At 32.6% G+C, this 25,472-nt stretch overlaps 1 pseudogene; it reads left to right on the top strand.

Moving 5' to 3' along the window:
* Positions 1-5,979: 5,979 nt before the first annotated feature.
* LOC110798859 (beta-glucosidase 3-like) lies at positions 5,980-13,470 on the top strand (annotated as a pseudogene).
* Positions 13,471-25,472: the final 12,002 nt, after the last annotated feature.

Genomic DNA, 25,472 nt, shown 5'->3' with positions numbered 1-25,472 from the left:
TGAGGGGCATTTGTGAATTTCTGAAAGTCGAGGGGCATTTGGTGAATTTCGTGAAATTTGAGGGGTGTTTCATGAAAAATCCGTAAAAAGTTCATGTTGTAAGATAATACCTTTAACTAGATTTTGAACATAAAATCGAAATTATTGGTTGACTTTATTATGTGCATGTGGCATCTTAGGGGAAATGAGTAATTTAATGTGCGTGATGTGCATACGTAGAGTCACCACTGAAATTTTTAGTCAAAGGTAGCATATTACAACATTAAAACAATTTTTAGACAATGGTGGTATATTACAACATTAAAACAATTTTTAGACAAAGGTAGTATATTACAACATTAAATATTTATAAGATAGTTAAATACAACATAATTTTTTTATAAGGTAGTTAATTACAATAATTTATTTTGTAAGGTAGTTTATCGCAAAAATACGATTTTATAAGGTAGTTTTTGACAAATTTGCTTAAATAATTTCTTCACAAAAAATTAAAAGGAAGGAAAGAAGTCCCAAATTATGGAGACTAGAATTAAGCCCGTGCGATGCACGGATCAATAAAGTAAAATTACAACAGGAATACATAATTTGTTACTCCCTTCGTCCCGGAATACTCGACCTAGTTTGACCGGCACAGAGTTTAAGGAACTTGAATTGACTTATTTAATTTAATAGGTAGTAGTTGATAGTGGGGTATTATTTTAATGTAGTTAGTGGGAGGTGGGTCAAGAGGTGGGGTTGGGGGAGAGTAGGGGTTGAATTTTTAATTATTTTTTGTATGGAGTAAGGGGTAAGTGGGTTAATAGGGGTGGAGTGAGAAATAATATAATATTGTTAGAATATTTCCATTTTTAGAAACAGGTCAAGTATTAAGGGACGGTCCAATAAGGAAAACAGGTCAAGTATTCCGGGACGGAGGGAGTACTTTTTAAAATTACTAAGTATTTATTTATTAATCTCTCCTTTATCTTTTGGACTCCTAAAACAATTATCTTTTTTTTTTTATATTTTTAGCACTAGTTGACCCCTATTAAATTTACTAAGTGTTTATTTATCTTTTATCGGATTTTTATTTATCTATTTTTATTTTAATAAATCTTAAATAAATATTAGTTATGTATATAGGATGACGTGGAAATCCTATGTGGCGCTCTAAATACTCTCCAAAAAACTCCCCTTTATATATATATATATATATATATATATATATATATATATATATATATATATATATATATATATATATATATATATATATATATATATATATATATATATATATATATATATTAGATTAACCCTATAATCTCTCATTTTCCTACACAAACACATTTAAATTTGTCAATAAAAGTTTTTAAAAAAAAGACAAATAATATTACAAATTTATTGCAATCGCCAAAATCTTAACAATTGCGAAAACTAAAATTAATAAATTGTGTTTGGACATTCGAATTCGATTTAGTGTAAACTAGAAAAAGAGTACATCAAACAAACAATATCACAAAACTCCACCACCGTCCCTCTTGAAATCGCGCCGATACATGCAAGTATGTTCTTCTCCCAAATCCATGCACAAATTAAGAAAATGAAACAAAAATTGTGTTTTTGATATTATAAATTGAACAATCCATGATGAAATAAACCTATTGTAATGCACAAATTACTTTGTCTCTATTGAACAATTTCATCTTTTTGATAAAAAAAAAATTGCTGCTAGGTGGACTATTCATCCTATCTCTAGTTGCCCAAACCCATTTAATATTTCTTTGCCATTTAACAACTGGCCTATCAAAGTTCCTAGCTTAAGACTGAGTTGGTTTTTACAGTATGCACCACACTCTGTTGAATTTGCTTCAAAATTTTTTATATTTTTTAATTTTTTTTTCCATATATTGTTTTGCAGAAACAGATCGAATACAATTAGGGTACATTGTTTGGTCATTCTTGGATTTATTTGAGATGTTATACGGCTATAAATACAGCTTCGGCCTATATCATGTCGATTTCAATGATCCAAATCAGACCAGGTATGCTAAGCTGTCTCAGAGATGATGAAGATGTTATACTCTATTTGAGATGTTATACTCTGGATTTTTGAAAGGGAAAACTGTTACCACAAATGATGAAGGAAACCAACCTCAGAATATATCCACAATCATTAGAACAATTACGGATTCAGATGATAAGGTATCTACTTGAGGTGTATAAGAAAGACGAGTTTATCATCTACTCCGTATTATGATATGGGGTTTGCTAATAGTTTTAAATGTTCGGTGACTTTAAAAGTTTGTACAGAGTAGCTGGCAAAAATAGAAATTTTGTTGTGAAATAGAGAGAAAGAGAGGAGAAATTGGGAGAGAACAATGATATGTTCTATTCCATAAGCAATAGGTATATATACATACAATATAATAGGGTTTGCTTGGATAACAATAAATCCTAGATCTAGAATATCCCATAAAGATACTAGGGGTATAATGGGCATCCACATAATATTTCATAACACTCCCCTTTGGACGTCCATTATTGAAGATTATGCCTCGTTAAAACGTTACTAGGAAAACCATGAGGGATAAAAACCTAGTGAAGGAAAAAGTGTACATCGCTCTTCATAATACGCTTGAAATGTTGCCTCATTAAAAACCTTACCAGGAAAACCCAGTGGGACAAAACCTTGGTTAAGGGAAAAAGAGTGCAACGCGTATTTCTCCCCCTGATGAATACATCAATTGAGATCTTTTTGTGCAATCCATCCAATATTGTTGAGTAGCTTTTCAAATGTAGCAGCATGAAGTTCCTTGAAAATTGATTCTCCAAAGCTTAACTTGAATCTTCAATTGTTTTGAAAATAATACTTGTAACATCATGTATTTTTCTCTATCTCATTCGATACCTTTGTTTTCGATTTTTCTGATGCATAATATAATAATTCTTTAGCTTCACCTGAGATAATTACATTTTCTTGTATATGATATTACAAGACTTATCCATACATGTTGGACATACATACCTTCTTCTGGAGGTCATACATTGTAGTTTTTGATCAATATTGATCAAACTTTTTTTTTGGTCATACTTTCATGGAAATACATGATAAATAACAATATCATCGTCCAACTTGGAGTTATAATATAGCTAATAATGTTATTTATGGTTTTTCTGGGCCATGACATAATATCCATTGGAAGGACATTACATACCTTTATCTTATATTTTAAAATGATTCATATTTGTACAAGAATTCTTTCAAGAGTAAATTAATATGTATATTTCAAAACTCTCAAGTACTCAAACTACTGGTTGAGACGACATTCCGAAAATACTCTTTTTGAGTTTTGACAATATCTCATCAATGTTGGGATGTTTTTATGCAAATTCAAAGGCTAGATGTTTAAGAACATCATGAATAAGTTCTTCGGGAACTTTTCTTATTTGTATGATTCATAACATACTATTAAATCAATATTATATTTCTTTTACAACTACTAACCCAATGAAGCAGGAATCTCATCTTATAAATTTTCATAGAGTTGCAAATTCGTCTTACCATTATTTGGATTCATATTTCATATACGACATCATAATAGTTTTGAAACATGTTATATGAAATTATAACTAGATAATTCTATACCATACCATGATAAAACATAAAACAAACTAAATGTATGATGAATGATGCATTTACCTATTAACTACATATGTATATGAATGTAGGACTCAAATGCAAAACACTGTACAGTGTGGATATTTCAAACCCATAACTTGTTGGACTTCAGGCCCATGAGCTCATTTGATCATTATAGTTATGTCTATATCGAAACAGACATAGATTTACGATCCCCTATTCAAAATCTATTATTTATCGCATATGCATTATATTTCGGTTCCATCATCTAACGGTATCATGAAAATTCTTCAACATATATTTTGCATGCTATTCATCAATGATATCTGAATACTTATTTAATAGGTACCATTCATTTTTTTCTTACGGGCCATCAATTATTGTTCAGATATCTATACCACTTGAAGGGTATTTCATAAACTATATAATTAATAGTGTTTTCTTTATTTTCAAAAATATCATCAACTGCATTATCTTGCCTAATTTTCATATAATCACTATGTTGGAACCGTTTATATAATATGACTATCATACACCTTTATGCATTTGAACATGTAACAATTTAACACAATCAAGTCATAGATATTTATGTCCAAACATATTTCGAGGACATAAAGCTGGCATGTACACTTACTCATATGGGGATCAATTTATTATCTTTCAATTTTGCCAACTTATTCTTGCTCGTCTCCCCCTAAGTTGGGAAAATATTTTCAATATGTTATGGGGCATAAAAAATTTCACCAACTAAATAATACACTTTTCAACGTATATTTTTATAAATATTACATACTTTTGTTCTCTTCTGGAGATCAACATTTATTATGGGGAGTAGATATAATATGCAGTTGTTTTCTTCATATTTTCTCTTTTCGTGCTGACGTATGATTGCCCCGATCAAGAGATTTATGATGCTTATTTATGATACTTAAATCAATCACAAAATACTTGTAAACTTATTGGTGATCTTCAAGTCACCTACTATCATTCCGGTGAACTTCAGGTCATTTACTATCATGGTGAACTTCAAATCACCTATCATTATACAATTTTTCAAAATCATTAATATCTCTTGTATTTTTTTTCTCAATCAATTCATTATAACTATTCGATTGAAATACAACTCAACCTCATCATTTTGTCCTGCCTTTGAATATATATACGACATATGAGGGAGTTTCAGCACATAAAATTTTATTTGATAAGAATTTTCAAATTCTCATAACAGGTGTTCTTAAACCCGGATGGCCTGGATTATCACATCATGCGTCTATAATGTCATATAAAATATTTCATTCGATAATTGTTGGTTATCTTCTCAAAGTGATCACTGTAATTATAGAATACTATAATTTGAACATATTGTGATGTGATATAACGACACAAACTGGTGTCTCAATTATAACGACAAAACAATCTAAACAAAACTTATGGAAGATAGCTTGTACTCTTTAAGAGTATCCATTACAACTTTGGTACATATCACAAAAGTATACATCTTCAGAATGTAGTATATTACTCATGCTCATAGAGCGAGTCAATAAGACATGATCAAATATTTGTACCAATTAAGTTTAACATATTGTATTATAATCTTGATCATATACTACTAATTTTATTATGTTGAGAGCTATTTCCCACTAATTCTTGCATGTATTCATGTATAAATTTGGTTCGGAGAGCGCTACAATGTTTACTAGACATATATTTTCATACACCATGTTTATCTACAATTTATTCCCTTTTTGATGGGTGCTAATAAAGCTCAACAGTACAAGATGCTTTGGTGTAATGGGCCAAACATTTGTTCATTTTTCCTTTGCAACCAACCAAAAATATAAAATTTGTATTTTCTCATCATTAACTTTCACATGCTTTTCATCATTTACAATCTTACTTCTGGTGTGTATATGTGTATTTTGAAATTACATTTGTACTCATTTATTCACCCATGATTTTACTATATTTTACTTTCACATCCTCGATCATGACTATTGACATTTTCTTCACTATCTTTAGTCATACAATTTCTCATTCACTTCTTGGAATGGTTTACCTAATTGAACGTGATCATAATACTTTTCTTCAGGATTTCATTATTTGTCTCATCCACCAAAAAGACAATATTTTATATGACATTATGCTTAATCGTTTCCTTAAAAAGTTATTGAAACAAATAAATGAACAAAAAAGTAAAAAAGAATTTAGCAATTTCACCAGAAAGTGACACGTGTCATTCCATGAGTCTGTTTTATTATAATTTAATAAATATCGGGGGCATCTGTGTTATATTATAAAATAAAATATTTCTAACTTATACACTAAATTGGGAATAGAAAAGAGGGGGAATAGAAAAGTTTGTCAACACATCCCCATCTAATCATTTATCAACATCTTTCACCTAAATTCATCATACGAAGTGCTAGCTACAAAATTAAGTTTGTGAGTTCTACAAGTGATCGACAACTAATATTTACATCTTCTTAATACTAAAAACAAAGAAAATTTCCAACCATATATTCTACGAAACTATTGTCACTATCTTATCTTGCGACGAATACGATAGAGGGGAGAAAGCGGAGGACACAAAGTGATCGCGTAAACAAATACGAATTGAAGTATGGAAAAGTCAAGCTTTATTGTATATCATCTTCTTCTTCTTCTTTTTCACTTTAGCCTCTTAATTTGGGCGGCAGAATTAGTTGGTGTTGGCGCCAAAATATACAACCGTAACGACTTCCCAACTGATTTCATCTTTGGTTCTGGTACCTCTTCTTATCAGGTTCGTTACCTTCTCCCTCCTCGTTTTTTTTATGATTTCATCATGAGTTTGAAATTGAAACGACCATCCACCTTCTATACTCTATTTTCCCTTTATTTTATTTATCGAATAATAATGGATGATATACTAAATATGAAGGTGGAGGGAGCAGCATTTCAGGATGGAAGGAAAGCAAGTATCTTTGATACTTTTGCGCATTCTTGTAACTCTTCTTTCAACTCTTATTACTCATTAATTACTTTTTTTGTTTTTTATTCAATATATTTACAAAAATTACTCTGGTCTCTATTGGGGCTCTTAGAGTGACTCTCCGACAAGAACTAGCTCTTGGCCAACATTGGGGCTCTTGAATGGTTTTTGAGGGGATCTTGAGTAGCTCTTCATGGAGAGCTACTTCAAGATAGCTCTTACTTCAAGATAGCTCTTGCCCAAGAGCCCTCCAAGAGTTGATTCTTGTTGAAAATTGAGAAGTAACTTTGAAAAGTGGATAGTAACTTTGGGTAAAAATATAATTAAATAGTAACTTTTTGTACATTTAATATTTACGATTCAATAAAATGAAAAACTAATATGTTTAAGATTCTTTTACGGAAAATCTACAATAATGGTTACATTTTCTTTTTTCCTTCCCTATTTAACAAGCCTAATATTGAGCTATTTGTTTGCAACTAAAATTATTTTGTCTTCCTCGTTTTAACCCATAAAATATCCTCACATTGGTTGAAAATGAAATCAATTAAGTCAAATTCCAAAAGCTCAAAGAACCCAAATACAAGAATGTCAAAACCTCATTCAAATTCCATGGATGAACTTACTGAAATTTTTGAAATTTAATTATTTTTAATATTGCAGTAACCTAAAATTTTCTATTATAATTATTCAACTTATTAGTTATTACCAATCAATATTAACATTGTTTGATAGATATAAAAAATAAATGAAAAATCGACATGGGACCACCAAATGGTAAAAAAAATTGGAGAGCTCATTGGAATAACCAACCAATGTTGAGTGTTTTTAAGAATGAATTCTTGAGTGTATCTTGTAGAGAGATAGTGGTAGAGAAGGAGTGGAGAGCCCCCAAAAGCTCTTTTAAAGAGCCAACCAATGTACATGCTCTTACAGAGTACTCTGTATTTATTTGCCAATCTTTGAAACCTTCACGTGAAAATGAAACTGAATATTTTAATAAAAAAAACGTTTGTCAACACTCATTCGGAATATTACTAGATTCAATTTTTAATTTCAAATGTAATTTTTTTTAATATTTTTTTAATTTAATATATATATATATTTAGGCTCTCATCTATTCAACTTACTTTGACTTATTTCGGATAAAATATTTATAGATAATATTAGTTCAAAAAAAAAAGTTTATTTCTGACATTTTCACACATAAATAGGTTTATTTCAGATAAAATAAATTCAGATAAAATAAGACTAATAAATAGAGCCTAATAAATTATTATGTTATTAGTCCATTATATCCTCTGTAACTTCGCAGTTTAATTAATTACAAAAACCAAAGAGTAAATAACTTCTCCAACAAACAAAAAGCAAGGAAGAAAGTTAAAATTTATAACAAATCAGGGGGCCAAATATCACGAATCTGCAAAAACTACCTTGTAAATTTTAAATTTTGCGAGAAACTACCTTATAAAAAAAATGTTGTAATTAAGTACCTTATATATAAAAAATTAAGGATTTTTTGTCAAAAAGGACCTTTTATAAACGGTTTTTTGCGAGAAAGGACCTTTTATGACGAAATTGGTGAAATGGGACCTAAAACATAATTTTTTTTGTTGATTGGGACCTTTTACCGGTTTTTTGGAGTTGACCCAAGATTCAGGCAACGACTTTGACACGTGGCAACCGGAGAGTGCCACGTGTCCGTTTAATGATTAAAAAAAATTGCCCAAAAAATAAATTGCCTAAAAAAAAAAAATCGATTTTTTTTTTTTTTTTGGCCCCAAATCGAATTTCTTTTTTTATGCCCCAATTTTGCGAAGAACCCTAATTTTTTCGACGCAAAATTAGAACAATTGAGGGGGAAAACTAGCAAACCTCATTCGTGTGGCTATGAATAACAATTCGTGGTAGACAATTTCAGTGACGAACTTTAAGGCAATTGGGATTTTGGAGGGAGAATTGGAGCAAAAAAAATCGATTTGGGGCAAAAAAAAAAAAATCGATTTGGGGCAAAAAAATCAATTTCGATTTGGGGCAAAAAAAAAAAAAAATCGATAATTTTTTTTTTTGGGGGGGATTTTTTTTTTTTTAATCATTAAATGGACACGTGGCCTTCTCCGGTTGCCACGTGTCAAAGTCGTTGCCGGAATCTTGGGTCAACTCCAAGAAACCGGTAAAAGGTCCCAATCAACAAAAAAAATTATGTATTAGGTCCCATTTCACCAATTTCGTCATAAAAGGTCCTTTCTCGCAAAAAAACGTTTATAAAAGGTCCTTTTTGGCAAAAAAACCAAAAATTCATGTTGTAAGATAATACCTTTAACTAGATTTTTAACATAAAATCGAAATTCTTGGTTGACATTACTATGTGCACGTGGCATCTCAGGGAAAATGAGTAGTTCAATTGTGCGTGATGTGCATAACGTAAAGTCACAACTGAAATTTTTAGTCAAATGTAGTATATTACAACATTAAAACAGTTTTTAGACAAAAGTAGTATATTACAACATTAAATTTTTATAAGATAGTTAAATACAACATAATTTTTTTATAAGCTAGTTAATTACAACAATTTTTTTTTATAAGGTAGTTTACCGCAAAAACACAATTTTATAAGGTAGTTTTTGACAAATTTGCCTAAATAATTTCTTCATAAAAAAATACAAAGAAGGAAAGAAGTCCCAAATTATGGAAATTAACCCTATAATCTCTCATTTTCCTTCACAAACACAATTAAATTTGTCAATAAAAGTAAAAAAAAAAAAGACAAATAATATTACAAATTTATTACAATTGCCAAAATCTTAACAATTGCGAAAACTAAAATTAATAAAATGTGTTTGGCCATTCGAATTCGATTTAGTGTATACTACTCGTAGAAAAAGAGTACATCAAATAAACAATATCTCAAAACTCCACTACCGCGCGTCCCTCTTGAAGTCGCGCCGGTGCATACAAGTATATTCTTCTCCCAAATCCATACACAAATTAAGAAAATAAAACAAAAATTATGTTATTGATATTATAAATTGAACAATCCGTGATGAAATAAACCGATTGTAATGCACAAATTACTTTGTCTCTATTAAAAAATTTCATCTTTTTTATTAAAAAAAATGCTGCTAGGTATATTGAACATGTCGTACAAAAATACTTGGGTCGATTTTTATGCAGATTTTATAGTTAATTGAAATCGGTAACCACCATCAAATAAATTTCAAAGATAATGTAGTGTCGCCATTTTTACTCATCTCTCCTTCTGAATCATTATCTTTTGGGTTGTTGTTGAGTTAGTCAATGCATATAAGGCTAGATATATAATGTTAAATGAGTTTTTTCTGCTAATGAGGACCACTGAATAATTGTATGTTGTATTTCCCAAAATAACTACATGTCTCCTATTCTATTAGCTTTTTCATTCTTCTAGAATTCCCTCTCCCTAACTAGCTCAATTGTTCATCTTAAAATAATATGGTCACTTAGTCCTTCTCTCAAGAGAATTATCAAATGTTAGGCCCTGTTCTTTATATCATTTTCTAAAATAGATATTTGTATTATGGAAATTTTGGTTTGAATACCGATGAAATCATATTAATAAGGTTATAATATTTTATTTTATTAATAAGAAAAACTAAATACGGAGTAATGTTGATAAAATAATATTTTTTTATAATTGAGGTAAAAAAGATAATCACTTACCCCAAAATAAAAAGGACGTGAAAAGTCAAAAGAAGAATCAACTGCGTTGTTTCACTATTTAGATGGATAATCGTATAGTATGACCTTAATGATTTGAAATATCCCGTATGAACTTTGCAAATATTTTTTCTTGCCTAATATTTGTTGTGATTAGTTGTAATAAAGCAATTTTAAGTTTTTATATAATCTCCCACGCATGGCGTGCATATAAAACTAGTATAATAATGAAATAAGTGGGATAGTTGATAACAAAGAAATAGAAAAAAAAAAAACAGTTATAATCCCTAAAAAAATACAGAGGGATCATCTACTACAAGTACTACTATGTAAGTATCTACTACTCTGTACTACGGAGTATGTGACTGTTCCTCATACTCTAATATAACCAACATAAGTTGGTGGAGAATTCACCTAAGTCACAGGGTCGAGCCCCATCGACTGCATTATGTTTGCAACTGGCTCAAACGTTGATTAGCTTAGCTGGCTGACATATGTGAAGCAAATTCCATATTTTAAGTAATAGGAATTTTCTGAAGTTGTTTGAAATTAATTTGGTAGTTGATCATGACTTGAAGCACCTCTAATTCACCTAACTACAATGAGAAATTGAGAAGCTTTCAGGGAAAGCTTTGGAAGGCAATGGAGATGTAACATCGGATGAGTATCACAATTACAAGGTGCCGTAAATTCAACTAGATGCTTATTTTGCACTTCTATCTATGTTATGGTACTATTCAAGAATTATAAGTTTATAACTGATAAACTGTTCTGTTCTGCATTGGATGATTGATGTATTCAGAAAGATGTTGAACTGATGGCAGAAACAGGATTAGATGCATACCGATTCTCTATCTCCTGGTCAAGACTAATACCTGGTAAAAACATGTAACATCCTTGAGATAAGTGTGACCAATTAACTCAAAGAGCCAATTCGAAATGATTTTCTTGCTAATTACACTTTCAGATGGCAGGGGACCTGTTAACCCCAAGGGTTTGGAATACTACAACAACATCATTGATGAACTCATTAGCAACGGTAAAGTCTTATCTGGTCTAACTGCATACAAATGTAGAGCAATATTGTAACCTCTTCAACTTGAATCGGATGCATTTGAATCAACAGGGATCCAACCACATGCTACATTAATGCACTTGGATACACCACAAGTGTTGGAAGATGAATACGGAGGTTTTGTCAGTGCGCGAATTATGTATGCAACTCTTTAATAGCCTCGATTACAAGTAGCCAATATATATGAAGTTCATTACATTTATTTGTCATATATAGTTATTTTGTATAAGTTTGAAGTTTCTGATATGGATAAGTTGTTACAAAGAAGATTTCACAGCATATGCTGATGTTTGCTTCAGAGAATTTGGTGATAGAGTTGTATATTGGACTACTATCAACGAAGCCAATATATTCACTTTTGGTGGTTATGACAATGGTGGTTCACCTCCTGGTAGATGTTCTTACCCTTTCGGAGTTCTTAACTGCACGAAAGGAAACTCAACAACTGAGCCATATATTGTTGCTCATAATGTACTGCTAGCTCATGCTTCAGTTACTAGGCTATACAGGGACAAGTATAAGGTATGACATATATAAAGATCATACCAAGTATATTTCATGGCTTGTACCTTAATTTGTAAGTTCTAACAATTACATTGCTCTTTTGCAGGCAAAACAGCATGGAAGCATAGGGTTTAGTCTTTACACCTATCATTTTATTCCTTCAACAGATTCTGCAAAAGATAAAATTGCAACACAAAGAGCACAAGACTTTTTTATTGGCTGGTAATTTTCATATTATGATGATTTTGGATTCCATACATGAGAGTCTGACATTTGTTAAGTGTTGTATTTTTCAGGTTCATGCATCCCTTGACATATGGAGATTATCCAAGCATAATGAAGAAAAATGCTGGTTATCGGCTCCCTACTTTCACCAAAAACCAATCAGATTTAGTGAAGGGATCATTTGACTTTATTGGGGCTAATTACTACACCGCCGTTCTGGTCACACACAGAGATCTTAGCCCGGAGCCAAGAGATTATGTAGCTGACGAGGCAACAGAAATGATCTGTACGCCTTATAGGACAGGATTGATCTCGCAATATTCTCACTTTATCAGTTTTCTAACTTCTACATTGAATACTGATCCTTGAAGCTGATTTAATTTCAACTTTGTGCAGATTATAATTATACTAGTGCTTCACCAACAGAAGTGGTGAGGAATTACATTTAGGCATTTAGCCAATGGAGGTGTGTTATTTTTATGTAATTACTTGTTCCTGCTTACATTTTGTTTTCTTCCAGACTACATTCCCGGTTATACCATGGGCTCTGCAAGGATTTCTGGAGTACTTGAAGAATGTTTACAACAATCCTCCCATTTACATACTCCGTATATGAAAATGGTTCATGTTCTTGATCTCTTATCCGTGTAAATAAAGACATCCACATGCATAAAAATACAAGTTAATCATGTCATTAACTGGCATTTGCTATAATACTTCCTGTAGGTCAAATGACAGATCATCATACAACAGTAAATGATCCATCAAGAGTAGAGTATTTGCAAATTGCAAGCTCATATTGGAGGACTACTTGATGCAGTGAGGTAAGATTTGTATCAGTCATAATGGTTTGCCTAACTGCCATAATAGGATAGTTTAGCTCTTATAACCTGATATTCTTAAAATATCAGAGCTTCATGGTTTTTACAGTATACATGAGTGCATCAGTCTGTTCAAACCAAGCTTGAAATTTTCTGACATGTTTTATTTCGTGGATCAAATTGTTTGCAGAAATGGATCCAATACCAAAGGGTACTTTGTATGGTCATTCTTGGATTTATACGAGCTATTATATGGCTATAACTACAGCTTCGGCCTATACTATGTCGATTTCAAGGATCCAAATCGGACCAGATATGCTAAGCTGTCTCAGAGATGGTACTCTGGATTTTTGAAAGGGGAAACAGTTACCATACATGGTGAAGGAAACCAACCTCAAAATATGTCCACCATCATTAGAACAACTACGGATTTTGATGTTATGTTATCTACTTGATTGATTGAGGTGTATAACAAAGGCGAACTTGTGGATAAACCTATGATATGGATGTTGATGATCAAATAAAAAGCAATAAATATTGGGAATTATTCACAAAATCCAGTATGTTCAACATTAGAAAATACAGAAGAAAATAAATGTTCTAATTAGCGCCTAAATTAGTAGGAACCTCTGCTTGAGTTGTGGCACATGTAGCAGAGGCAATTCGTTTGTTGTGCTCTTCTTCTACTAGACGAAGAGCCGTGGCCTTATGTAAGACAGCAGCAGCGGCAATTCGTTTGTTGTGCTCTTCTTCTACTAGACGAAGAGCCGTGGCCTTATGTAAGACAGCAGCAGCGGCAATTCGTTTGTTGTGCTCTTCTTCTACTAGACGAAGAGCCGTGGCCTTATGTAAGACAGCAGCAGCGGCAATTCGTTTGTTGTGCTCTTCTTCTACTAGACGAAGAGCCGTGGCCTTATGTAAGACAGCAGCAGCGGCAATTCGTTTGTTGTGCTCTTCTTCTACTAGACGAAGAGCCGTGGCCTTATGTAAGACAGCAGCAGCGGCAATTCGTTTGTTGTGCTCTTCTTCTACTAGACGAAGAGCCGTGGCCTTATGTAAGACAGCAGCAGCGGCAATTCGTTTGTTGTGCTCTTCTTCTACTAGACGAAGAGCCGTGGCCTTATGTAAGACAGCAGCAGCGGCAATTCGTTTGTTGTGCTCTTCTTCTACTAGACGAAGAGCCGTGGCCTTATGTAAGACAGCAGCAGCGGCAATTCGTTTGTTGTGCTCTTCTTCTACTAGACGAAGAGCCGTGGCCTTATGTAAGACAGCAGCAGCGGCAATTCGTTTGTTGTGCTCTTCTTCTACTAGACGAAGAGCCGTGGCCTTATGTAAGACAGCAGCAGCGGCAATTCGTTTGTTGTGCTCTTCTTCTACTAGACGAAGAGCCGTGGCCTTATGTAAGACAGCAGCAGCGGCAATTCGTTTGTTGTGCTCTTCTTCTACTAGACGAAGAGCCGTGGCCTTATGTAAGACAGCAGCAGCGGCAATTCGTTTGTTGTGCTCTTCTTCTACTAGACGAAGAGCCGTGGCCTTATGTAAGACAGCAGCAGCGGCAATTCGTTTGTTGTGCTCTTCTTCTACTAGACGAAGAGCCGTGGCCTTATGTAAGACAGCAGCAGCGGCAATTCGTTTGTTGTGCTCTTCTTCTACTAGACGAAGAGCCGTGGCCTTATGTAAGACAGCAGCAGCGGCAATTCGTTTGTTGTGCTCTTCTTCTACTAGACGAAGAGCCGTGGCCTTATGTAAGACAGCAGCAGCGGCAATTCGTTTGTTGTGCTCTTCTTCTACTAGACGAAGAGCCGTGGCCTTATGTAAGACAGCAGCAGCGGCAATTCGTTTGTTGTGCTCTTCTTCTACTAGACGAAGAGCCGTGGCCTTATGTAAGACAGCAGCAGCGGCAATTCGTTTGTTGTGCTCTTCTTCTACTAGACGAAGAGCCGTGGCCTTATGTAAGACAGCAGCAGCGGCAATTCGTTTGTTGTGCTCTTCTTCTACTAGACGAAGAGCCGTGGCCTTATGTAAGACAGCAGCAGCGGCAATTCGTTTGTTGTGCTCTTCTTCTACTAGACGAAGAGCCGTGGCCTTATGTAAGACAGCAGCAGCGGCAATTCGTTTGTTGTGCTCTTCTTCTACTAGACGAAGAGCCGTGGCCTTATGTAAGACAGCAGCAGCGGCAATTCGTTTGTTGTGCTCTTCTTCTACTAGACGAAGAGCCGTGGCCTTATGTAAGACAGCAGCAGCGGCAATTCGTTTGTTGTGCTCTTCTTCTACTAGACGAAGAGCCGTGGCCTTATGTAAGACAGCAGCAGCGGCAATTCGTTTGTTGTGCTCTTCTTCTACTAGACGAAGAGCCGTGGCCTTATGTAAGACAGCAGCAGCGGCAATTCGTTTGTTGTGCTCTTCTTCTACTAGACGAAGAGCCGTGGCCTTATGTAAGACAGCAGCAGCGGCAATTCGTTTGTTGTGCTCTTCTTCTACTAGACGAAGAGCCGTGGCCTTATGTAAGACAGCAGCAGCGGCAATTCGTTTGTTGTGCTCTTCTTCTACTAGACGAAGAGCCGTGGCCTTATGTAAGACAGCAGCAGCGGCAATTCGTTTGTTGTGCTCTTCTTCTACTAGACGAAGAGCCGTGGCCTTATGTAAGACAGCAGCAGCGGCAATTCGTTTGTTGTGCTCTTCTTCTAATAGACGAAGAGCCGTGGCCTTATGTAAGACAGCAGCAGCGGCAATTCGCTTCTTGCGCTCTTCGACATAAGCTTTCTGACGCTCGTCATCCGCTCGCTGAAGAGCCGTTGCCTCATCGAGAAGGGCAGCTCGTACCTTCTTGTAATCGTCCATCTGATTATTAGGGATGGAAGATCCCGTCTTTTGCCTATCATAAAACACATTTGCGACGGCTGCTCTCGTCTTATTTGGTTGTTACCCCCGTTGCAAAAGGTCTTTTGCGCTAAATTTTTGGCCCGTCATAAATGGATTGTCATTAATAACCTAGTAGTGTACGTAGCCAAACTTCTTAACATGTTCCAATTGCAATAAGGAAACACAGTATTACTGGGATACAATTTATGAAAATTTACCTTGACGGCTTGACTAAGAAATCTACTTTCCTAGTCATACAAAATTCATTCCTAAATAAAACACTGATAATCAAGGAATAAAATCTAACAAATATTTAAAAAATTCATTATTATTGGGTACTAATACATAATTTAATTTGTCATGTTCAATAGGCTGGAGGCCCATTAAGATCTAGTCCAGCCATTTTTAAGAGGGTTCAACCCTTTATTTTAGTACATGAGTTGGGTTGTTGCAGGTTTATTTTTGAAAGGTTGCTAAAGAGTTTGTTTAGAGCTGTAAAAAAAAAAAGGTGCATTAGAAATTTGGAACTGTAAAAAAAAAAAAAAAAAAAAAAAAAATGTAGAGTTGTATTTATCCTTTTAGAAAACCACAAGTTTGGTTATAAGTATTCAAAGTTATTGGAAATATTGTTTACATATTGATCCGTTTAGTCATAAAATCAGTTTATTTAAGAATAAAATTGATCCAAATTGTATAAATGAATGGTACTACTAATTGCACTTGGGTTAACTTGAATATTCTATATATGTGCAGGGTTATAATTTTTAGCAATAAAAAAAAGGAACCGGATACTTAATTGTAGACCGGGTCATTGCAATGTGAGATAGATGTAGATAAAGAAAAGTGTGGTGTAAATTTGACGGTTAGTACTGTGTCTTTTAATACACTGACTAGCAAAGAAAAGCCATGCATGATATGATGCATCGCATGTGGGGAAGATAGATGATCGATCAGATCATACATTAAGAGTCTAGCTTTCAACTTTCAACTTTCAACTTTCAACTTTCAAGGTCGAAGGGTTCTGCTGCCTAGGATGCTCCATGCATGTCTGTTAAAACAATTGCGAAACGATTTGACGTATGTTTTAATTCTCTCCACATACACCATATCTTCGATCTTCTTTACAACCAAAAATACAAAAGTTAAAAACATATCATTTTCTCTTGATATTCATTCAGTGTATTGTATGTATGATTATGTCTTTTGAATATATAATTGGATATGATAAATATCCTTTTTTTTTTTGTATCGTCGTGCTATGTTTTCAATTGGTTTTTTTAAGGTATCATGCATATTATCTAATATTAAAATAACTAGTTATATATCTTTTTGTTTTTTCTTGATTTTTACCAAACGGATAGAGATATTGATCAATGAGTCCAGTACTAACTTGTTTAAGGTCAAATTAAATAGTAAGTTAATGTGATTTGAAAGTGAAATAATAGTTGGTTGATTCAGTTGGATTTACCAAGAAAGGCATGGGAGTCTTTGGGCTTAAAATTAAGGTTAGTAGAATTGAAAAAAAAAAAAACACCTAGGTACAAGAAAAAGTACTATAAACGATATCATTTTAACGATATGATTTGAATTGAACTGAAAAGAAGCATCGTCGAATTTGATATAATAATGATGCAATTGTGGTAGTTGATAATATATTATATAAGTAATGCCACTTGCCATGTGTCACTGTGATTTGGCAAGTGAAATGACATGTCATGTGCACACAAGCATTACTCAAATTTATGATCACAAAAAATGTTATTATCAATGTTCAAACCCATGACCTCTCATTCATAATGAGAAGTTTAAACCATCTCCACAATGATATAACATACGAAGTATGACTTAAAAGTAAAGAAAAAAGACTAACATTCATTCTTAATAAATATTAAAACTTTAATGTTTGATATATATTTGAATAATAATTAACCAATTATAAATTTGTTACTTAATCTTTCTCATTTACTTATATCATACTTAAAAAAAACTTAATTGTCACACTACTCCGTACTTTTTAGCTATTACAATTGTGTGTTTTTCCAAAAGTATATATTTTTTGTTATTTAATTTATAATAATTAATACTTTAAGAAATTTATTTTGTTTATATATAAGTGAATTAAAATAAAAATTATGTTTTACCACCTAAAAAATCCTAATTTGTGTTTTACCTACTAAAAATCTCAAACTTTTATTTTACCACCTAAATAAAATAAAATTATAAAATTCATTTTTCCACTTTTTAACGGCAAAGTTAACGGCATCGTTAGTGAAACTCACAAATTAAGCTTTCCCCAATTCTTTATCCAATTTATGTGATTTTATTCTTTACGTACTCCTCCTTCTCATTCAATTTTTTACTTTATTCTTTACTCCTCTTCAATTCTCACGACCCATTTTTGCAATTCAAATCTCCAAATTAATAAAATAAAAACTTAATTATACTATACAACACGCTTAAAAAGATCGTGGAATTTATAAGGGAAATGCCATACTAGCCGTTGAAGTGGGTCCAATAACGATTTAATTAACTTTGCTATTAAAAGGTGGTAAAACGATTTTTTATTTATTTTTAGATGGTAAAATAAAAGTTTGAGATTTTTAGGTGGTAAAACAAAAATTTGGAATTTTCTTAGGTGGTAAAACACAAAAAAATCCTAGAGAAAAAATAAAGTTTTATACGGAGTACCAATCAAATAAGACTTCAAAAAAAAACGAACTTAGGGATTATTCTGAAACCCTGATCATATATTTAGAGGACATTCTGTAATATGGAAACAAATACGTAATGTTTTGCAAGGAAAACAATCATTAACCGGACAAAGATCGGATAACAAAAACAATATAATTTGGGGCTTGGCCGGGTCACTAACTAATAATATTTTAAAATACAAGATACGTGTCATCCTATTATTTTTATATATTTTTCCTTCTTTTAAATTTATTATATTTATCCTTGGAGATCTAATCTTATTTTTATTTTATTTTTAAAATCTTGCATGACTCTCATGCTCTCCATATACTTTTAATTAATATTATTTCATATAAATAACATCTTAAATTCTTAATTCATCAATTGTAGAATAATTGATTAGTTCATTGCCCTTTTAACTTTTATACGGCATACACAATTATTTAGATTTAATAAAATATATAGCCCGTGCATTTCACGGGCTAAAAGCTAGTTGAACAATCAAAAATCATGTGTTCAAGTACTTGCAGCAACAATTTGTTTAATTAAACATTTGTATGATACTCTCTCCGTATTTATTTAAGGGATACACTTGCGCGCCTTTTCCGACCGTATTTATTTTAGAGATACACTTGTCATATTTAGTAACTTATTAACCTCACCATCTAATTAAATAATACATCTAATTTACCCTATGACCCACCATCCTATTAAACAAATAATTTCGCAAACCCACCCCACCTCCCACCCCCAAAATGACATGGCCTCCACTTATTTACTTATTAAAATATCTACCCAATCCCACTTGCTTTATTATTTTATTTCATTCAATTTTTCTTCTTAATACCCGTGTCCGGCCAAGTGTATCTCTTAAATAAATACGGAGGGAGTAATTGCAGGGGCAGACCCAGAAATTTATAATGGGGGTCCAAAAAAAAATTATTATTTGCTTTCTAATTTTTCATAATTAGTTTTCATAGAGGGTTAAAGGTGAGAGGTAAGTACTCGAAATATTAAAAACGCCATAATAAAATATGTGTAGGATTTATGAACTTTAATCACTACTACAAAAATGACCAAAGAGATCTTTAAAAAAAGACCCGTTGATTAAATAAGAGGTCTCTTTAATTAAAAAGACCCCCTATAACAAATAAAAGGTCTCTTATATTAACATGGACCCACTTACCAACAAAAACAGACCCGTTAACATACATAAGTGGTCTCTCCCTCTCGTCCCATTTGATAATGTTTGTCGGTGGGGTCCACTAAGGGAGAAAGCAGAGACCTGTTAGGTTGCCTTAACGGGTCTCTTCCCAATTTTTTCTCTTAAAAATATTTGTAGTATCTGTAATCAAAACCTCAATTTCTTTCTTCCTTCCTTGTACCAACGAAAAACCTAAATTTTTAAGAAAACGAATCGAGGGAGAGCAGCCATAAGAGATAGATGGGGAGGCAGCGGAGCAGGGTTTGCAACGCAGGTTCATGGCGGCCTTGTTGCGCCAATAGTTATTGTTGTGTCCAGAGGGGCTCATTGTCACTTCAAATCCAGAGAAGTCTAAATCTTCACTAAAACCTGGCAGTGAGACTTAATCTTATGGCTAATCTCCCTAATCTCCAACATCAGCCTCCTCATTCTTCTTTTCTATCAGATTATTTCCAATTTCTCTAAACCCCAATTCTCTATTTTTTATGTTTTACCCAATTTTTCTTTAATGTTGAAGCTTGTTTGATAATGTTGTTAATTTCTGATTTTTGCAGCTGATATGTTTGTTGGATTTGGAGGCTGATTACATGAATCCCTTCGAAACGTAGGTAAATATCAATAATTGTGATATGGGTTAAGTTATGTTTATATGTTTATTGATTTTGCTTTTACATTGAGAATTTGAGTTGAAAACTTCCCAATATTTGTTTTGAATTTGTGACCTATGTCAAGAGTAAAGTTTTATGATAACAGAACTAGAAAAGTTCTGAACATTGTCTATTATATAATGTTAAGATAGTGTAAATGACCACAACCTAGGAAAAGGAATTGTTCTTGTTGTCTTCAGTTTATTGTTTGCATAAATGGCCAAATTATAAATATTATGACATTTGATTTCATTGGTTCCCTACTGTTGTTTCGCAGATTTCTTGTTTGAGCTTACCCTGAACTATTTTACTCATCAACCCAATAGAGCCAGAGTTTTAAAGGAAAGATAGCTTTTTATCTTATCTTATTTATTTTCTTATAATATTCTGCGAACGTTTATTCCATAATCAAATAATTGATTAACTATCTCCTTTTTACAAGTAAATGTGCTATGGAGGCCGTGCCGGCCAATGTTCTAAATGTTGCAACTTCTGTATCTATATACTCAAATGTTACTAACTTGCTATACATGCAGGGAAACTTTCGTGGGAGGATTGTAATGGAGACCTGAAATAACTACTCATTTGTGTCATACTCCCCTTATATCTCCTATTAGCCAATAAATGTACTTTAACTAATTAGTAGGCTGGTCAAGTGTTGATGATGGAATCTCATTTGCTAATATAGGTCGATGATGGAATCTCATTTGCTAATCTCATTTATGTCATTTTGTGGTGATAATCAAGTACTCCTTAATACTCACTACTGAGGTCAAGATCAGTGTTGGAAGTGCTAAGGTATACTTTTATATTTACTTTCTGGTTTCCTGTACTAAGTAATATAATGTCATCATGTTCAACGGTGCTTTGATTTTGGATTTTGTAAGGTTTTTGTTGGCATGAGTGGATTTAAGTGAGGTTTTTGGATTTTGTAAGGTTTTTGTTGGCATGAGTGGATTTAAGTGAATATCAAATTTGAATTGTGTTGTATTCGTACAATACGGGGCGAACTTATAATGATATTGGGTGCGATTTAGAGAGCTTTTATTTTGTTGGTATATCTGATTAACTGATCTACTAGCTAGTACACTAAGCTAAGCAATCTAGTGTCGGTGTATGACAGAATACAACTTATGTTGAGTTCGCTCGTTCATTTGTTAACCTATAAGCAGATTGTTGTTAAGCATGTCTAGTTCTTCTTTGCATTTTGGCCTCTTCGCATATATGTTATTTTTCTGATGGTATTTTCTTTCTCAAAACTACCAGCACTATGTTTTATTCTTAAGTGTTCTTCCTTTTACTCGTTATTATTTTGGCTTGTGAATTAGTGATACTTGGACTCTATCTCAGGTTTTCACATCTTTATTTTCCGTAAAGTCTATATCTTTTTCCATCTACTGTCAGTAGGGTTTGAAGGTCGTTGATTTGACTCTTGAGATGATGTTTTACTTCTTACTCTTAGGTTTCTTGCGTTATTGCATACATCATTTAAGATATACTTATTTTATTTCAAAAAATTAATTTTAATCTTGTATAACAATTGGATTACTACTGTTGTGAATAGGATTTGTGGTTCTAGCATAGATTAATTTATTACCAAATTCTGAATTTGAGATTTCTGGCTTCTCTCTCTCTCCCTCTCTCTCTAGATCTCTCCCTCTATTTGCTGTGTATGTTACTCCCTCTTCTTTTTTTCCGTTTCTTTTTTAACATGGAACAAATGATCATTTTCATACCTATATTCCTATACCCACAAAAACTTCGCAAGTCTTTTGGAGGTTATTATTTTATTTACGTTTTCTTTTAAACTGTCTTTTCTTTGTATCACCACATGTGTGTACATATCACTTTTCCAGTAATAGACATTCTATTTTATGCTATTGTCAGAGGCTCAGAGCTTAGTCATTCATGTATTATTAAACAAGAGTCTAGCTCCAGTGACATAAAATATTTTGATTCTATTTTTGCATCAGTCAAGATATGTATTATTAAACAAGAGTCTAGCTCCAGTGACATAAAATATTTTGATGCTATTTTTGCATCAGTCAAGATACTTATTTGGATTTGTAATTGCGGCTTACTTTAGCCTGGAAATTATTACGTCTTAGAAGTTTTCGTACAGAATTAAGTTGGTCGTCACATATGTCAGATACAACTTCGGCGTTTTCTTCTTGTAGTGCTATATATATTAGCACAGCAACCTGCATTTCCAGTACTAAGGATGCCATAATGTAACCATACATCTCTCTTCCACCCCCCTCCCCCCCCCCCCCCCCCACTTCTTTTGAAAATGAGATTCCATCAAAGATATTTCAAACATGATACTTGACTTCTGTCATTGGATTTCCATAGGTGAAGTGAAGACTATGACATCATTGCAGTTGGAAAGAAGTACACTGATTGAAGGGGTGTCTTCAAAATATTGGCTGGTGAGTGAACTTGTCTATTATGTTCTTTAAATGTTTCATTTCTCATACTGAATTAGCAGCATTTGCAAATTGCAATCTATTATCTTTTAATGTGCTCATTTATGAGGTCTTGAAAGTTAAGTTTTTTGGAACTTGAAAGGACAATGATTTTGGTAAGTTACAACAATAGTTCAGATTCTTCCTCCATAAAGTGACACATGAGTACCAAAATGCCATTGTCTCTATTATTGCTTGCAGGTAAACGCTGTAGCTATTATAGCGTTCTTACCATTCATTTCTGAAGATTGCTGGTTAGGATTGTCCATTTGGAAGATACAAAAAGTAATTTTTTTATTGGGTTTATTTAGGTGAATTGGAACGGGAATTTATTCTTGTACTTAAACAATTTTTGTATTTTTAGACATAAAATTTAGATTTATGAATGTGATCGATCTTGGATGAATAATTTGTAATTGTGTAGAAGATTTTGAATGTAATTTTTGTTTATTTTTCGATTGGTGCTTCGTTAATTTAAGCAATTTAATATGCAGTGATGCGCTGGCGTTTTTTTTTAAAAAAAATCTAAAATCGTCAAAGAGACCCGTTAGGTGAGATATTGGGTCTTTTATTGAACCAATTTTTTTAAATAAAAACATAGCAAAGAGACCCGTTATGTGAAATAGGGGGTCTGAGTTTGTTGAGTAAAAAACAAAAATTAATTCAAAGAGACCCCTTTTTTTACATATTGGGTCTGAATTTATTTAACATAGAGACCTCATATCTTCAAGAATGGGTCTTTTTTCCTTTTTAATTATTTTTAGTATGCTTTACATAACAGACCCCCTTTCTTACTTAAGGGGTCTCTTGTTTCTATCAAAGAGACCCCCTTTAGATGAGTAGGTCTCTTAATCAAAGAGACCTTTGAGATAGAGACCCCCTCAAAAGAGGTCTCTTAGGCCATTTTGGAAGGGTCTCTTTGCCCTTTTTTGTACTAGTGAATTTTGGATTTTTATATCAATAAAACTCAACACCTAGTCCAAATTGCAAACAATAATTAACTTGACGCGATTTCAATTTAAAATGAAAAAAACGAGTTTTTCATACTTAAAATGAGATTTACTTTATTACAATAATTACCACTAGAAGTATATCTTAAGAAAAATACAAAATATCTTTGAAGAAAAAATAACATTACTATTTTCTTGTGTTTTTGTAAAAGCAAAATCATGAACCATTCTAGAAAAAAAAAGCGATGAAGGAAAAAAAATAAACATAAAGAATTTAGATGATCAACAAAAGGTACAAAGTAAAAGACAAAAAAATAAATGGAAAAAATCCATAATTAACTTCACTTAAGAGGATTCGAACCCTAGTCACGTGGGTAAAATAGTATTCAAGCAACCATTACGCTTCAAGTACATTTCATTGTTATAAATGTAAGTTAATTATACATAACTTAGCTATTTCAACTGTAATTAATTCCCCTAATATCAATTTTACTGTTTTTTTTTCAAAAGTAATGGGGGTCCCTTTGGACCCCTCTAGGGGTACATAGGTCCTCCCCTGAGTAATTGTAGAGTGGCACTAGCACATACATAGTTCAATTTATTAGAAATTAACAATAATATATATTTAGGATTAGGAGGTTACAGTTCATTGATCACTACCTCGAGGTTAATCATATTGTTGATTGGCTTGCTAATTATGGAGTCGAGATCGAGCAACATCTTTTGATATTTGAAGCTATCCTTTCGGATATCTTCAAGCCGTTTTATTGGAGGATTTGGGTACTACTGCGTATGACGATAATAAGCAGGGTTTCAGTTCTTGCGACTTAGGCACTTAGTTTGTTAGCTTCTCCGAAGGGCGGATCCAGGAATTTACAAATGGGGGTCCAAAAAAATTTATACTTTGCTTAATAATTTCTTTTAGTTTCTCATTTTAGGGAGTTAAAGTTGAAAAGTAAGTAGTTAAAATATTATAAACGCTATAGTAAAATATGTTGAAGATTTAGGAACTTTAATTTTTGGGTTTCATAACAATAAAACTCGATCAACACCTAATCCAAATTACAAGGTTAACTTGGCGCGATTTCAAATAAAATGGAAAAAAAAAGAGTGTATATGACAAGTTTTCATATTTTAAAGGAGATTTTTTTAATACAATTGTCGCTGAACTAATTGCACAAAATGACACTAACAAAAAAATAGGAATATCATTTTCAATGTATGGGGTATTACGTTATGATATAATTAGCTAGGCCTCTTAAAATTTCAAAAAAACATGCAACTATAAGTCTATAAAAATAGTGTATAAAATAAATTACTTATATATCCTATGTCAATTACAAAATCATTTTGAAGAAAAAAGTAATACTACTAATATTTTGTATTTTTGTAAAAGCAAAATCATGAATCATATAAAAATAATAAATAATAAATGAATAAAGAAGAAAAAACGACCAACAAAGGGTGAAAAAAAACATGAAGAATTTAGAGGATCAACAAAAGGACAAGTAAAGGGCAGAAAATTGAAAAAAATATGTTCAGTGTCCTGATCTTAGTAGAATTCAAACCTGGGTTTCCCAGGGAGCATAATAATCAAGCAACCACTAAGCTACAAGCACATTTCATTGTTTACATTATAAATTAATTATCAATATACTGTATATATTAAATATTCAAGTGCAATTAATTACCTCAATTTCAATTTAACATATTTTTTTTTCTCAAATAATGGGGGTCCA

This window comes from Spinacia oleracea, chromosome 6 (genome assembly GCF_020520425.1).
Source record: "Spinacia oleracea cultivar Varoflay chromosome 6, BTI_SOV_V1, whole genome shotgun sequence".
Taxonomy (NCBI): Eukaryota; Viridiplantae; Streptophyta; class Magnoliopsida; order Caryophyllales; family Amaranthaceae; genus Spinacia; species Spinacia oleracea.
The sequence above is the reverse complement of the archived record's forward strand: the minus strand, read 5'-3'. Positions and strand labels throughout refer to the sequence as shown.